We start from the raw sequence: 14,874 nt of genomic DNA, 5'->3' as shown, positions 1-14,874 counted from the left end.
GTCCAGTGATCCGCTAAATTACAACACTATTGCCTGGTGGGTTCTCAAGTCACTGTTCATGCTCCTTTGACCATGACCTTTGATCAAGTGACCTCAAAATAAAGGGGCATTACTCTGCATGACCAATCATTCCTATTAGTTAAAACAACAATCTAGGTCAAGTGGTTCTCAGTTATTCTCCAGAACGAATATTCAAGACCAGGCTCCTGTGACCTTGACTTTTAACAGACCTGACCCCAAAATCAATAGGGATCCCTACACTGCATGTTCACCATCCAATGAAGTTTCAAACATTTTTGGTCGAGTGGATTCTCAAGTTACTGACCGGAAATGGATTTCAATGTTCAAGGCCCCTATGAAACCGTGACCTTTGACGGAGAGACCCCAAAATCAATAGGGGTCATCTAATTCTTTATGACCAATCAACTTATGAAGTTTCAACATTCTGGTTAAGTGTTCTCTAGTTATTGATCGAATGGTTTTCAATGTTCAGCCCCTGTGACCTTGACCCTTGACGGAGTGACCCAAAACAATAGGGGTCGTATACTACTAGCATCCTACAATTCCTATTAAGTTTGAAGGTTCAAGGTTAAATGGTTCTCCAGTTATTGCTCGGAAATGAAGGGTGACGTACGGACGGGCGGACGGAAGGATGGACGGACAGGGCAAAAACAATTTATCTCCCCCAGAGGGGGGAGACATAATTCTAGTGTTGCTTTCAGAAAGTCTTGACAAAGAAGATAGGAAAATATGCATACCGTTTGTGCTCCAGATCTAACAACACCTTTGTCCATGATTTGTATGTTGTGCTTGATCTTTGCCACTAAAACACAACTTAAAATGCAAGAAAAACAAGCAAATTCAATGAATTGGTATCCCCCGCCGAAAGGGTTTGTGGTGAGGAATAGCAAAAAAATATATCGGGCAAAAAGTTCGGGATGTTAATAATAATTTCATTAGTCAAAATCAATTTACATAATAAATGTATGATACTTTGATCCTGACTAAAGAATTTATTTTAAATGGGATGTTACTGTAATAAGCTTAGCTTTTAAAATTAAATGCAGTTAATTGAGGTTGGGGAATGGTACAACTTGCATGTTGATAAATATTCATGGAAGGTTTGGAAAAAAAATCTGAAATAAGGCATAAAAAACAAGAGCTGTCCGTAAGACAGCGCGCTCCACCATTTGGGGATTTGACAGTAAAATGAATATTTGTCTGAATGAAAGACCTCTTCCATAACAGGAAGATACACCAAGGGGCATAATTCCATCAAATACACAAATTAGAGTCATTAGGATTGTTACAACAAATGCAGATGATGATGATAAAGATATACTTTAAGTTTCAAGTCATTATCTTATATAGTACCAAAGTTATGTCCAGAAATCGAAATTTGTTAAATGAATTTAAGAATAAAAGGGACATAATTTGGTCAAAAATACAAATCAGAGTTATGGGGATTGTTATCACACATGCAGATGATGGTGATATAGATACATTTAAGTTTTATCTTATATTGCATTAAAGTTACATCAAGAAATCAAAGATTGCAAAAAAAGTTTAAGTACATAAGGGGCATAATTCTATCAAAAATACAATCAGAGTTATGGGGTATGTAACCACACATGCAGATGATGATTATAATCAAATATTTTTAATTTCAAGTCATTATCTTTTAGAGTACCAAAGATTTGTCTATTAATAAAGCTTTCGAAAAAAAATAACATGAAAATAATTCCAAGTATAACTTCTTTGTGACCTTGACCTTGGGTATAATGTGCCTAGCCCCTGCATATACTATGTTTGTATGCTGGATAATGTTTATGAGAACTTACAGTAAGATATAAGCAAAAGTAACAAAGTTATGACAAAAACAAAGGTTGCCGAAAAACTTTAATCTTAAAAATAACCTAAGTATAAGACCTTGGTGACCTTGAACTCGGGTATAATGGGCTCAGCTCCTACTCATACATTGCTTGTATACTGGACAATGTTTATGTGAAGTTACAGTAAGATATAAGCAATAGTAACAAAGATATGACAGAAAAACAAAGGTTGCCGAAAGACTTTAACCAAGAAGAGTCACGCCGACGCCGGGTGAGTAGTATAGCCCCTCCCCCCTCCCCACTTCCCTATTCTCCGAATAGTGGAGCTAAAAATGTTTTATGGGTGTGTAGGGGGAAGGGGTGTTGGGACGGAGAGGGGGTGTGACCAAGGCAAGTGGGTGACCAGGTGTGGGTGAACAACTTCACACGTTAATAATAAATGTTCAGGGAAAAGAAATGAAAGAAATTTAATGAAATTCTGCCAAATAGGAAGTTTGTTATGTACAAATATTTGGATTTTTAGATAATTAAAGGGCAATAACTCTGAAGTTACAAAAGAAATCCGTACGAAATTGTGTGTGCATAACTACATTATAGTGTTCTAAATTCTATTTAAGTTTCATAGTTCTAGGTCAAATATATCAAAAGTTATGATGCAGAAATTGCCATATTTACAGTACCCTATACAGTTAACACTAGCAACTTCTAAGGGTCATAACTCTGGTGTTATTTTGTCATTCTGACTGGAACTTGATGGGCCCCATAACCTCACAGTGGTGAACATGTATATGACGTTTGTAAAAAAAATCTAAAATAAGGAATATTTTTTTTTGGAGGTGGTAGGGAGGGGGAGGGGGTGTGATCAAGGTAAGAGAGTGACCAGGTGTGGGTACACAACTTCACATGTTTACAATAAATGTTCACGGAAAAGAATGAAAGAAATTTAATGAAATTCTACCAAATGATAAGTTTGTTACACATGGCGGGCCGCAAAAACTCATAGTGGTGAACATGTATATGGAGTTTTATATAAATATTCCCAACTATTTCCTAGATATGGCTCCGGACGGATAGAAAGACAGACGGACGGACGGACGGACAATGCCAAAACTATATTCCTCCTACTTTCGTCGGGGGATAAAAACATGATTTTGTTAAACTTGAATGACTCACTTGCCATACAACTGTTTCATAAAACACGTTTTCATGGCAACATCACTTTTATTAGACAAATGACTCAAAATCAATGAAGGCAATCCAATATTACAGAATCGGTCAATCATTTATAGCACCTGTATCAGAATGTAGATGTACGTTTCCATTGTAACACTGTTAACTGAGTAAAATACAGAAAGACATGTGTACGAACTGAAGCAAATATAAATCAGTTTTGCCTTAAAAATCCAGATAAAAAGTGGTAAAATACATACATTTAATATTCCATATTTGAAAAACACATCCACCCGTGATCTGTTTCTTTGATCTTGAACTTTGTCCCTTGAACACAACCTACATAGCAAGAAAACAGAAAACATAATGTTGCTCTTCCTAAATATCTCTTCTTTTAAGCTCACCTGTCACATAGTGACAAGGTGAGCTTTTGTGATCACCCTTCGTCCGTCGTCCGTCGTCAGTCCGTCCGTCCGTGCGTCCGTCAACAATTTCTTGTCTGCATGATAGTGGTTTCATTTATAATTTTATTTTAACCAAAATTGCACACAACTTGTATCACCATAAGACCTCGGTTCCTTTCTTGAACTGGCCAGATTCCATTATGGGTTCCAGAGTTATGGCCCTGAAAGGGCCAAAATCAGCTATTTTGACATTGTCTGCACAATAGCAGCTTTATTTATGATTTGATTTTTACCAAACTTGCAAACAACTTGTATCACCATAAGATCTCGGTTCCTTTCTTGAACTTGCCAGATCCCATTATGGGTTCCAGAGTTATGGCCCCTGAAAGGGCCAAAATCAGCTATTTTGACCTTGTCTGCACAATAGCAGCTTCATTTATGATTTTATTTTAACCAAACTTGCACACAACTTGTATCACTATAAGATCTTGGTTCCTTTCTTGAACTGGCTAGATTCTATTGTAGGTTCCAGAGTTATGGCCCCTGAAAGGGCCAGAATTAGCTATTTTGACATTGTCTGCACAATACCAGCTTCGTTTATGATTTTATTTTAACCAAACTTGCACACAACTTGTATCACTATAAGATCTTGGTTCCTTTCTTGAACTGGCTAGATTCCATTGTAGGTTCCAGAGTTATGGCCCCAGAAAGGGCCAGAATTAGCTATTTTGACCTTGTCTGCACAATAGCAGCTTCCTTTATGATTTGAATGTAATCAAACTTGCATAAAACTTGTGTTGTCATAAGATCTCAGTTCCTTTGATGAACCGGCCAGATCCCGTAATGGGTTCCAGAGTAACGGCCCCTGAAAGGGCCAAAATCAGCTATTTTGACCTTATCTGCACAATAGCAACTTCATTTATGATTTGATTTTAACCAGACTTGCACACAACTTGTATCACTACAAGATCTTGGACCCTTTCTTAAACTGGCCAGTTTCCGTCATGGGTTCCAGAGTTATGGCCCCTTAAAGTTCCAAAATTGGCTATTTGGCTTTTACAGCCATATAGAGACTTCATTTATGGTTTTATTTGATACAATTTTCCAAAATATCTTCAACAACAATAAATCTTGGATTCCATGACAAATCAGATCTAATCGTAGGTTCCAGAGTTATTTTATATCTGATTACCTCCCCTGATTGTAGTCAAAATGGATTTATATCAGTAAGTACTTATAGGACTTATTTGAAATTTCATTATTGTCATTAGCTGGACTGAGCCAATCAGGGTAGATAACTACGGACTGATTTTATGTCAAATTACCTCCCTTTATTTCAAACTAAAATGGGTATATCTCGGTAACTAATGAAGATACTGATCTGAAATTTCATTTATGTCAACAGATTTATTTGGCAGATCCTTCTTTTGTACACTTACAATAATTTTCTTTTTAATTACTTCTCTTTTACGTTACTATAAATAGCTCATTTTTAGTAACTTTTTTATAGTGGCCGTAGGGAAAAACCGAGACCACTTTTCTGAGGTGTGTGTGTGTTCGGGTTTAACGTCTTTTTCAACAGTTTTTCAGTCATATAAACGACGGCACTTTTCTGTGGTACAACATGGATGGTACCGCCAATTTTTAGGTGTATTCTGACATATCTGTACCTTGTAAGAATTTGTTTTTTCTTTTTGGTTAAATTTCTTTCCTTTGTTGTTCCTGTCCTTTGGACTTAGATATTTTTTTCTGAGGACCTTCTTGTCCTCAAATGCAATGATAGCAGGTGAGCGATATAGGGCCATCATGACCCTCTTGTTTTGTTATGGGTTTAACGCCCTTTTTCAGCAGTATTTCAGTTAACCTTACCAGTGTTCCTGGATTATGGTCACAGCAAACCTGTTCTTCGCAAATAACTGCCAACTTGCCTACATGAATCAGAGGTGGAGGACGAATGATTTTAGACACAATGTCTTTCATCAAAATGTGAAATCGTCATGGAGAACATACGCCCCCGTCACGACCCGGCGATCCGTAAACCTACGCTCTTCCTATCGAGCTAAGCGCGCGGGCTTATCTCATTTTGTATTTAAAACTATTCTAAAGTATTTACTTCCATGGCAACGCCTCGACAACCAACTTTTTGTTGATTTTTTTGTATAATAGAAAAATTGTCCTACCCATAATTTTCTAAGTCCAAAAAGGGTCATAATTCTTGCAAAAAGCATGGCAGAGTTATGTTTATTAATGTACAGGGTCAGCTTATGATGGTGAACAACTGTTGCAAATTTCAAAGCAATATCTTTGGTGGTTTAGGAGAAAAGTTGACCTAAACATAAAACTTAACCAAGAAATCTGATATTTTCTAAATCCAAAAGGGGCCGTAATTCTTGCAAAAAGCAGGATAGAGTTAGGTTTCTTGCTATACAGGGTCAGCTATTGATGGTGAACAAGTGTTGCAAGTTTCAAAGCAATACCTTTTATAGTTTAGGAGAAAAGCTGACCTAAACATAAAACTTAACCTGGCAACGCCGACGCCGATCAGGTGATGAGAATAACTCATCATTTTTTCCCCAAAAAATCAGATGAGCTAAAAATCAAATATTGGTCAAATGTTAATTTAGTTGAACGTCGGGCATTCACTTGCAAATAAAACTATCAAAGATATTTTAAAACACTTGTTTTCATTGGAACAACACTTTTACAAAAGGCTTGGCAATCGGTAGAACATAAAATTTAACCAAGAAATCTGATATTTTCTAAATCCAAAAGGGGCCGTAATTCTTGCAAAAAGCAGGATAGAGTTAGGTTTCTTGCTATACAGGGCCAGCTATTGATGGTGAACAAGTGTTGCAAGTTTCAAAGCAATACCTTTTATAGTTTAGGAGAAAAGCTGACCTAAACATAAAACTTAACCTGGCGACGCCGACGCCGACGCCGACGCCGATCAGGTGATGATAATAACTCATCATTTTTTCCCCAAAAATCAGATGAGCTAAAAATCAAATATTGGTCAAATGTTAATTTAGTTGACCGTCGGTCATTCATTTTATATCATTATCTAGATTTTCGTTTACCTTACTAAGGATAAGAAATACAGAAAGGGGTGTGTAAGAACAGAAACATATATTTATCGTAGTGTTGCCTTTAGAAATTTCAAACACAGAAAGTAAGACAACATACGCACCTTTTTACCCTACAGTAGAAATCTGAAACCACGTGGACCCATCTATGATCTCATATACACCACTTTATCTCTGCCACAAAGACACAACCTTAAAAAGAAATAAGACTTTGTTAAATATAAATGTCTCACTTGCAATTAAAACTATCGAAGTTATTTTAAAACACTTGTTTTCATTGGAACAACACTTATACAAAAGGCTTGGCAATCGGTAGAAAGACTCACGACCAAACTTACAAAAAAAAAAAAAAAAAAAAAAAAAAAAAAAGATTCTGAACTGACTGTTTTCACTTCTACACTCAACAAAATTTCTATTCGGTCATGTTATATTTGTATTACTATTTTGTCAATAATGCAGGTGTATACACGAAATTTCACATACCGACATTTAAATAGGCACTGTAGCTAATTATAATTTATTTTTGGTGACTCATGGCCAAAGTAACCGCATTAGGCGTTTTGCCTATAAGTAATATTGGCTATTTTGCACGTGCAGTGCATGTGCACAAACATGCACGTGTTCGTTTACAATTTTGGCATTACTGACGAAAGTCCAACTAGAAAAACACATATTATGGTGAAATTGACACAAGAGCAATGGGACAGAGCTGTCGGAATGTTGCCAGCTGGGACACATTTACAGCACATGTGCTATTGTTTTTACAATTTCAATAGAATTTTGATGTTATTTGTTTGTAAATGTTATTTGATGGTTATTTCCATTTGTAACCTTATTTCTGTTTATAAGAACCTTCACTCGTTGGTTATCTACCATCTGCGCTCTTTTTTCGAAATTTAACCTAAGTACAATTCATTGAATTGACCGATTTTGAATTTTGTTGTATAATTCCGACAGCCCGGGCGCGTTGCTCTTGTGTCAATTTAACGATGATATGTGTTTTTCTAGTAGGATTTTCGTCAGTAATGCCAAAAGTATTCATTGGCGCACATGCCATGCGCGTGCAAAATATGCTAAACTGGCCAAAACGCCTAAAGCGGTTACTTTGGTCATGTTGGTGGTGATTCGGTCAAAAATAAATGAAGAATTAGCTGCAGTACCTATTTAAATGTCGGTATGTGAAATTTCTTGTAAATACTTGCATTATTAACAAAATAGTAATACAATAAAAACTGACCGATTAGGAATTTTGTTGAGTGTAGGATAAGAAACCCTCGGAATTTGACCAAAATAGTTTTGATATTTGTCAAAAGACGCTGTAAAAGTTTCATTCAGTAAGTAATAAGGAAGTTTCAAATAAACATTTTCTTCGAATTTTGTACATGCATGTTGATGATAGACAGGGGATGGGCCTGGGGCAGGAAGCTATACCATGCGTCCCCAAAAACACTTTTTTCATGGGTGTGAGGTTGTTTGCGCCATCAACAATGTTCCCATTAAAAAATACATTTGCACAAAACATAATTTGGCTATTTCCATAGTTATCGTTCATTTCAGAAAATAGGAACATGTACACGCGGAAATTCCATCATATACACGTCAGTTTGAGCATAATCATGGTCTCTCTCCCGATGTTTTTCACTCCGAGTTAATCAATTAAAACTATGAAAATTCTGATGTATTATTCTTTTTTTATCAATCCGCAGAACTGAGAAAGCAGTTGCATAAGCTATTTCTCTATAAATAGTTTCCATTGTTTACACTACAGTCGAATTTGCAGGATTTTTCATCACAGGTAAAAACATGTGGTAAATACAAAATGAATAACTAATATATGTATCGGAAGAAAAGAGAAAAAGAAGAACGACAGAAACAGAAAGAAAATAGAGAAAAAAATTAGAGGAAGAAAAAAATGTACATACCTTTTTAGACGTGTCACTTTGAATATATCCGCGCTAGCGCCAACAATAACAATATGTAGTCATAAAAATCACGTGCTATGTGAACTGAACATAGGCATTGCCTCGGGAAAAACGTGTTGATTGATTTACAAAGGATGAGTGAATTGTGTGAGACTGTGTCAAACATGTTTTGTACGAGTTCATCAGGCTTACCGGGTCGTTGCACCGCTGTGCTGTGTTACAATTTATGCCTTCCTCATTTACTTCTCACGTTACATGATTAAGCCGGATTCTTTTCAAACAAGATTATCAACTCCGGGATGACACCTCATGGCCCATATCTGACAGGCCGTAGCTGAGGTTTCGAAAATTAAAAAATGATTTTTTCTGGGAGAGCATCCGCACACATGCGCTTACATCATCTTCCGCCACTTCTTCAACGTTGTTGATTTATATGCATTTAGTAAACATGGGACGTAACCTTTTCAGACTGATGTCTGTGAAAAAAATATGTGCACGCTCGGTTTACGAAAGACTTAAAGAAGTTTAAAAGCGTACTTGCGACTTTTCGTAGCATACATAACGCATTGAATAACGTAGGTACGGCTTTTTAAAGCATGCATGCGCCTTAAATAAGATATACGTGCGACTTTCCTTTTACGCCTGACGCAAAAAACCTTGCTACGATTCTCATCACACACATATAATAAAAAGTACCAGTATATTGAGATTTTCAAGTTTCCTTTCTGTTCCTTGTCCATAGGACGCCTCCGTGGTCCAAACGGGGTTATATTTCTTGTATCTGTCTCCTGTACTACAGCACGTGAGGAGCTTTGATCTCCCTTCCCCAAAATTAAGGTTCACTGCTTGATACACTAATTTCATGTCAGTGTTTTATGTGTAATTGACAATTTATCGACAAGCCACTCACTTTGTATTTTATTACATGACGTCATAAATATACATATTCGCAGGTTTCATGTCTTCAAATTTTGACTTTAACACAGCACACCGGTGTAGAGCTATTGATAGGTCAATATTAAAAACTATAGACCGGTGATTTATACAAAGAGTCATGTAATAAATATCTCGATGTGGTGTGGTAGCAGGATTTTTTTTCAAATTGCGAAGATATTTTTACAGCTCATAATTTGTGTATTTTCGTTGAAAAACTTTGACCTGTGAAACAAACATACCCAGAAATCTAAGTCAATTTGCTGGCTTATTGGCGAAATTGTCTCCCTTGAAAACAGCTTATCGAGTGTATCGATTAGCCAGTATCGGTCAATTTACGCCTATTGAAATATAGAAGGGAAAAAACTTTAACACATCAAATGACATCAAAAGCATTATCTGACAATATTTATTAAGTTATTGTAGTAATCTGCAATATTTGCACTTTCTTTCAATATAATTTTTAATAAAATAAGATGTGATCTTCTTGCTTCCCTAAGCGTTTGGAATAAGTAACTATTTTTGATCCCGAGTTCTATTGAATTCTATAGGAAATGACAGAGTTTAAGCTTTACATGGTGTTTTTAAATGATATATTCTCATATTTTTACTCATCTCAAAATATTTATTAAGTTATTGAAGTAAACTAGAAAAGTTAATTTTTCTTTCAATGAGTTTATCTTTAAGTTATTTTTATGTCTTTTTGCTTCCCTAAACGTTTGAATATCACTGATTTTACTAATTTGGAAAATTTTGCCCGTCTTAGTACACGTGTACTGATGACACCGGATAAACAGGTACAAGTCTCTGAATTAGATATCTAATTCCGTGTTTAATGTCATTACTATGTCAGATTTGATATAAAAAAATGTTATTTTGAATTACACGTTTAAATATATAATATTTAATTTTTAATCAATTTAATACTAATTTTCTCCAACTCTACTAGAATTATTCATTGCATTAAAACGTAACATTCATAAAAAAAAATAGGGGGAAAAATCTCAAAACTTCAAAAGGTTTTACAGAATTTGTTGCTTCTATGCTAACACAGATATTTTGAAAGTTCTTAAAGGACTTGACAAAAGTTTTAGCTGGACAATCTTCTTTTGTACAATAAATCAATAATATGTCTTGACAAAAGTAAAACCTTACTATGAAAAAAAGAAAATAAGGAAATGTATTTTGGTCCCAGTGGGTTTGAACCTACGCCCTCTGAAAAATTTCAGTCAAAGTAGATTAATTGTAGGAATTGAATACTCTTCAAAAAGTAGGTATTCTATTACGGGTCTAATACTTATATATAGAACAGTTTGACAGAATCAGGTAAGAAAGTCCAGGTAGTTTGTTTGATCCGTTGAGCGCTGGTATTAATTTATTCATATCGAATCTGACAGTATCGCTCATGTTCAAAGTTTCCACCTCATATAGTCCAATGAATATAGCAGTGCAGCATAATATATGTATCCTTACTTCTTGCAACCTGTTCAGTTCTTTTAAAACAGTCATCTTGTAAACCTAATGTCCGACACAAATTGTGTCAGCTTGTAGTTCTAAAAGTTTTACCTTATCCCAACCACTAGATATGAAAGTAGTATTGTTTAATGTAATATGTTAATAGTTCCAATGTCAAGTGCACGTTTATGGAACAATGTTAAGGCAAAAATTGTATGTTGCTTTCGTACTCATGTAAGCCATTATTTTACACAGTGGCATCAACATTTTGACATTTGAAAATGCATTTTGCATTCTTATATGCCCATATCTCTATATCATATAAGTAAATTTACATGTGACCTTCTGCATAAGTCTGCAATATTTATCTTGTTTTTGGACATGCTGCAGTGTGACATGCAACATTCGATGCATTGGCAGGTGGTAAACTTACATCGTGCATTATGCATGCATTTGTGTTGTATATTCGTAAACGATAAAAAATAAATTAGTTCCTGCAATGTATGGATGAAACAGTTTAACTTTGGCGAATTCGCTAACGTATTGCGATTTTTTCTATCTTTAATAAAATTAGACATTTATAAGTTGTGTTATTGCTTCTCGTTTCTGTTATACACATTTCTCGTGAAAAGATGCTCATTCGAATAAATGAACGGTTGGTTTAAACAATATTTTATTCATATATATTTACAACATGAAACGTTACATAGTTACAGCATGAAGGATTGAGTAGAAAGCCAAGCTTATTTGAAACTCTCTCCTTAAATGAACGGTTGACCTATATACCCCTAAGTTTGCACTTCACATGTCTTTAAGCCGAATACAACATAGCATAACGCAGCATGCAATGTAACATGTCACGTTCTAGCACCAGAGGGCGCTTTTTGCTCGGGATCTTCCGCTTAACCACGGAAAAACACGACACAGCGTGTCGTGGCTACGTATCCGGTAACCGGACCTTTAAACCTGTTTGATTTGTCGATGCGTCCATTAATCAAGTTCGGTGTATCATCAAGCCTGTTCACAAGTTATTTTATTGCATAAAATAAAGATTCTTGTATTTTATAAGTCTTATACCGTTCTCTAAAAGTAGACTAAAAGCTATAAGATCCATCAACCTTTTTTTTCATTCTTGAAAGCCACCCTTTATATCTGTATTTTGCAGTCTATAAATAGCTTTACATCGTGGTGTAGTGGATGCAACGTCCGCCTTGTAATCTAGGTTCGGATCGGACTGTCGACATAATTATTTTTCTTTGTTTTTGTTTCCGGTTTCTTTTTAGTTCTAAAACATGATAAACATGTTTGAAAATGAACATAAGGATTAAACATCTGGTAATGAACTATTGAAGGCTTGTCGGCGTTTATCACATCTAAAAAAAGCAAACATTTAGTTATTTGGTTCACATTACAGGTATACGTAAACATTAACTTAGTTTTGTAAATGATTAATATTAAATAGGAAACCGTCATTAAAAATGTACATGTATAGTCTATTGTCTCAAATATTGAAAACTCTCGATGATAAATGGGCTATATATGGAATGGACATGCTTGTGTCTACATACATTTCTCTCTATACATAAATCAGTGGCCTCATACCATTGTATGTTCGAGAGCCGCTCGGATCGTCATATGAGGTAGCCGTCCAGATTACTTATGACTGGTAAGCGACCGCCCGTGCTCGAGATATTGCCTGGCGGGGCACCCGCAGTGCGGTATTCCCCACAACTAGAAAGAAGTTGTCATATGGCCTTAAAGGCACTCGCTACAGTTTTTCCGGACGGGTCGATATTTACCCCAACACCGTGCCAATTTGGTTTCGATGATTTGGTGCGGTCTTCTGCGCATGCCCGGAAGTGATTATCTATGTCGCGTACGGCAAAAAAATCGCAAATTACTGTGTGTTCGCATGCATTTAATGTACAAAATGTATAATATACTGACTAAAGGTAAGGGTAACTATCACCATGGTCACAAAATATATACATTTAAAGTACTTTTAGTTCAAATTGCTTCAATCCGACATAATACTGGAGTCTGTTATTTATACCAGCGCTCAAACTCTGCATTGAGTCACAGCTGTTTCTAATCCCGTACCGTACCCGTACCGTACATTCGTAAACTATAGGTTTTGTTAGAAAAAAGGGGCGGAAACTTGCATCGTTCTATGCCATCAAAATGCTTCAGAGACACCTTAAAATCCGCTTAATAAGATATCTGCCGTGATAATTTTATATATATATATATATTTCTAAGTCATTTGCTCAAACACTGAATGAGTATTTCGTACCAACCTGCGTTGTACAAATGCCCGCTACACCCCGCCTCGTTGTAATTTGATTTAAGCGAAGTCTAATATGGTGACCTATCAATTTTCTTTTTGTTTTAGATTAGGTAGACATAACCAAAGGTATGTGCTGAATTTGATTAAATTCTATTATGTGAAACTCGATAAAATAGCAGAAGTACCAACTTAAAATTGACAAAAATATGCAAAAATAGCCCTTGGGTCTGCTGAACAAGTATTCATTTCTTTACAAAATCATGTTCTTTTGATTTCTCTGAGCATGTTTCAAATAGATATATTGTTTTCCGTTATAAAAATGCTTAGATAATCAAACTTATGCTGATTATTGTACTTTACTGATCTTGATGAAATATATTTTAGGCTTACAAAAATTTTCAAAAATGTTTAAAATAGCACCATATCTAGGGGCAAATTAAATTGAAACAAAGCTGGTGACCTAGTATTTTTATTTCATTTTTCAATACATCATAACATGATCTTTTAATACAAAACATTTCATCAAAATCTATTATTGAGAAAAAAATTACGAAACTGTAGCGAGCGTCCTTAAAATAAAAGTTTAGTGATTTTACGGGACAGGGGGAGGGGAGTAATAATTTTTAAACTATTCAAGCTAGGGTCTTGAACTCTGTAAATTTCTCTTTTTACTATTTATGATTGTGTAAGGAGTCTTGTTATTATTTATTCAACAAATGAAAAAATATGTAAAAGTATAGCGACGGGATAGGATTCAAGAATGTTATGGCTTCAGCGCAGTGTTAAAACATATTTTTCACATTAGTTGAAAAATAACTAGAGTACAATAAGGGAGATAATTCAAAAACTAATAAGCGATTGGTTCTTACGCTTTGTACTTCCTCACTTACTTTCTTGAATACCCTTCAGATGTCGAAAATATTAAACGGGAAACAAGTACAAAATTGGAAACCATTCACACATTATTCAAGAGAGTTCTGGTTCTCGTGGTCAGACTTTCCCTCATTACATGTACTTTTTTTTTTAAATTCCCTATTTTTATTGCAAGTTAATCGTTCAGACAAAACAGCAAAATATGAAGTTCCTAAAACTATTTAAGAAGAATTTATGTTTTTTTAGGTAACATTATCTGACGGACTGGAATTCGATATCTCCTTCCCGCTTTTCATTGAAGCAGTCTGAAAGACAGTTATATCCCCCACCGCTGCTATGGGTAGTGAAAAGGTTGATAGTATTGAATATCAAGTATATCTTATAATGACCTTGACCTTGAACATGAATGGCTGGCCCATGGGTTTTGCGAACCATCTCAATAAGGTGAACACCTGGTCTAAACTGCAAGAAAATCCTCCAAGAGGAAGGGACAGAAAACTGAACATTTTAGTTGTGACCTTGACCTTGAGCTGGCACTGGTGAATTTTAAATTCTGCACATCGTACTGATAAGGTGAAAATCACAGCCAAGTCATATTAAAATCCTTCAAGGGGTTAATGAGATACAGAGCGGACACAAAACGGAAGGCTCAAAACTTGACCTTGAGTTGTAACCTTGATCTTGAGCTGACACTGCTGACTCTGAGCTCTGCACATCGTCAAGATGAGGTGATTAAGTGACCCAAGTGTCATGGAAATCCTTCAAGGAGTTTAAGTAATAATGAGCTGGCACGATTGCTACGGACGGACTGACGGACGGAGACCATTCCTATTGCCCGCACAGCCCCCAAACCCCACCACCACTCATGGTGGGGGATTAAAAATGTCAACTAGCAATGGCTGCGTAGCTCAAGTG

At 35.7% G+C, this 14,874-nt stretch overlaps 1 long non-coding RNA gene across 1 annotated transcript; it reads right to left on the bottom strand.

Moving 5' to 3' along the window:
* Window positions 1-757: 757 nt before the first annotated feature.
* On the bottom strand, window positions 758-6,970 carry LOC128559675 (uncharacterized). Its single transcript, XR_008372535.1, has 3 exons — window positions 6,594-6,970; window positions 3,263-3,341; window positions 758-834 (listed from the first exon to the last, which is right to left on the bottom strand). It is a non-coding gene; the product is annotated as an uncharacterized LOC128559675 (long non-coding RNA).
* Window positions 6,971-14,874: the final 7,904 nt, after the last annotated feature.

Source organism: Mercenaria mercenaria, chromosome 9 (assembly GCF_021730395.1).
Source record: "Mercenaria mercenaria strain notata chromosome 9, MADL_Memer_1, whole genome shotgun sequence".
Taxonomy (NCBI): domain Eukaryota; kingdom Metazoa; phylum Mollusca; class Bivalvia; order Venerida; family Veneridae; genus Mercenaria; species Mercenaria mercenaria.
This window is presented reverse-complemented; position numbering and strand designations above follow the sequence as displayed.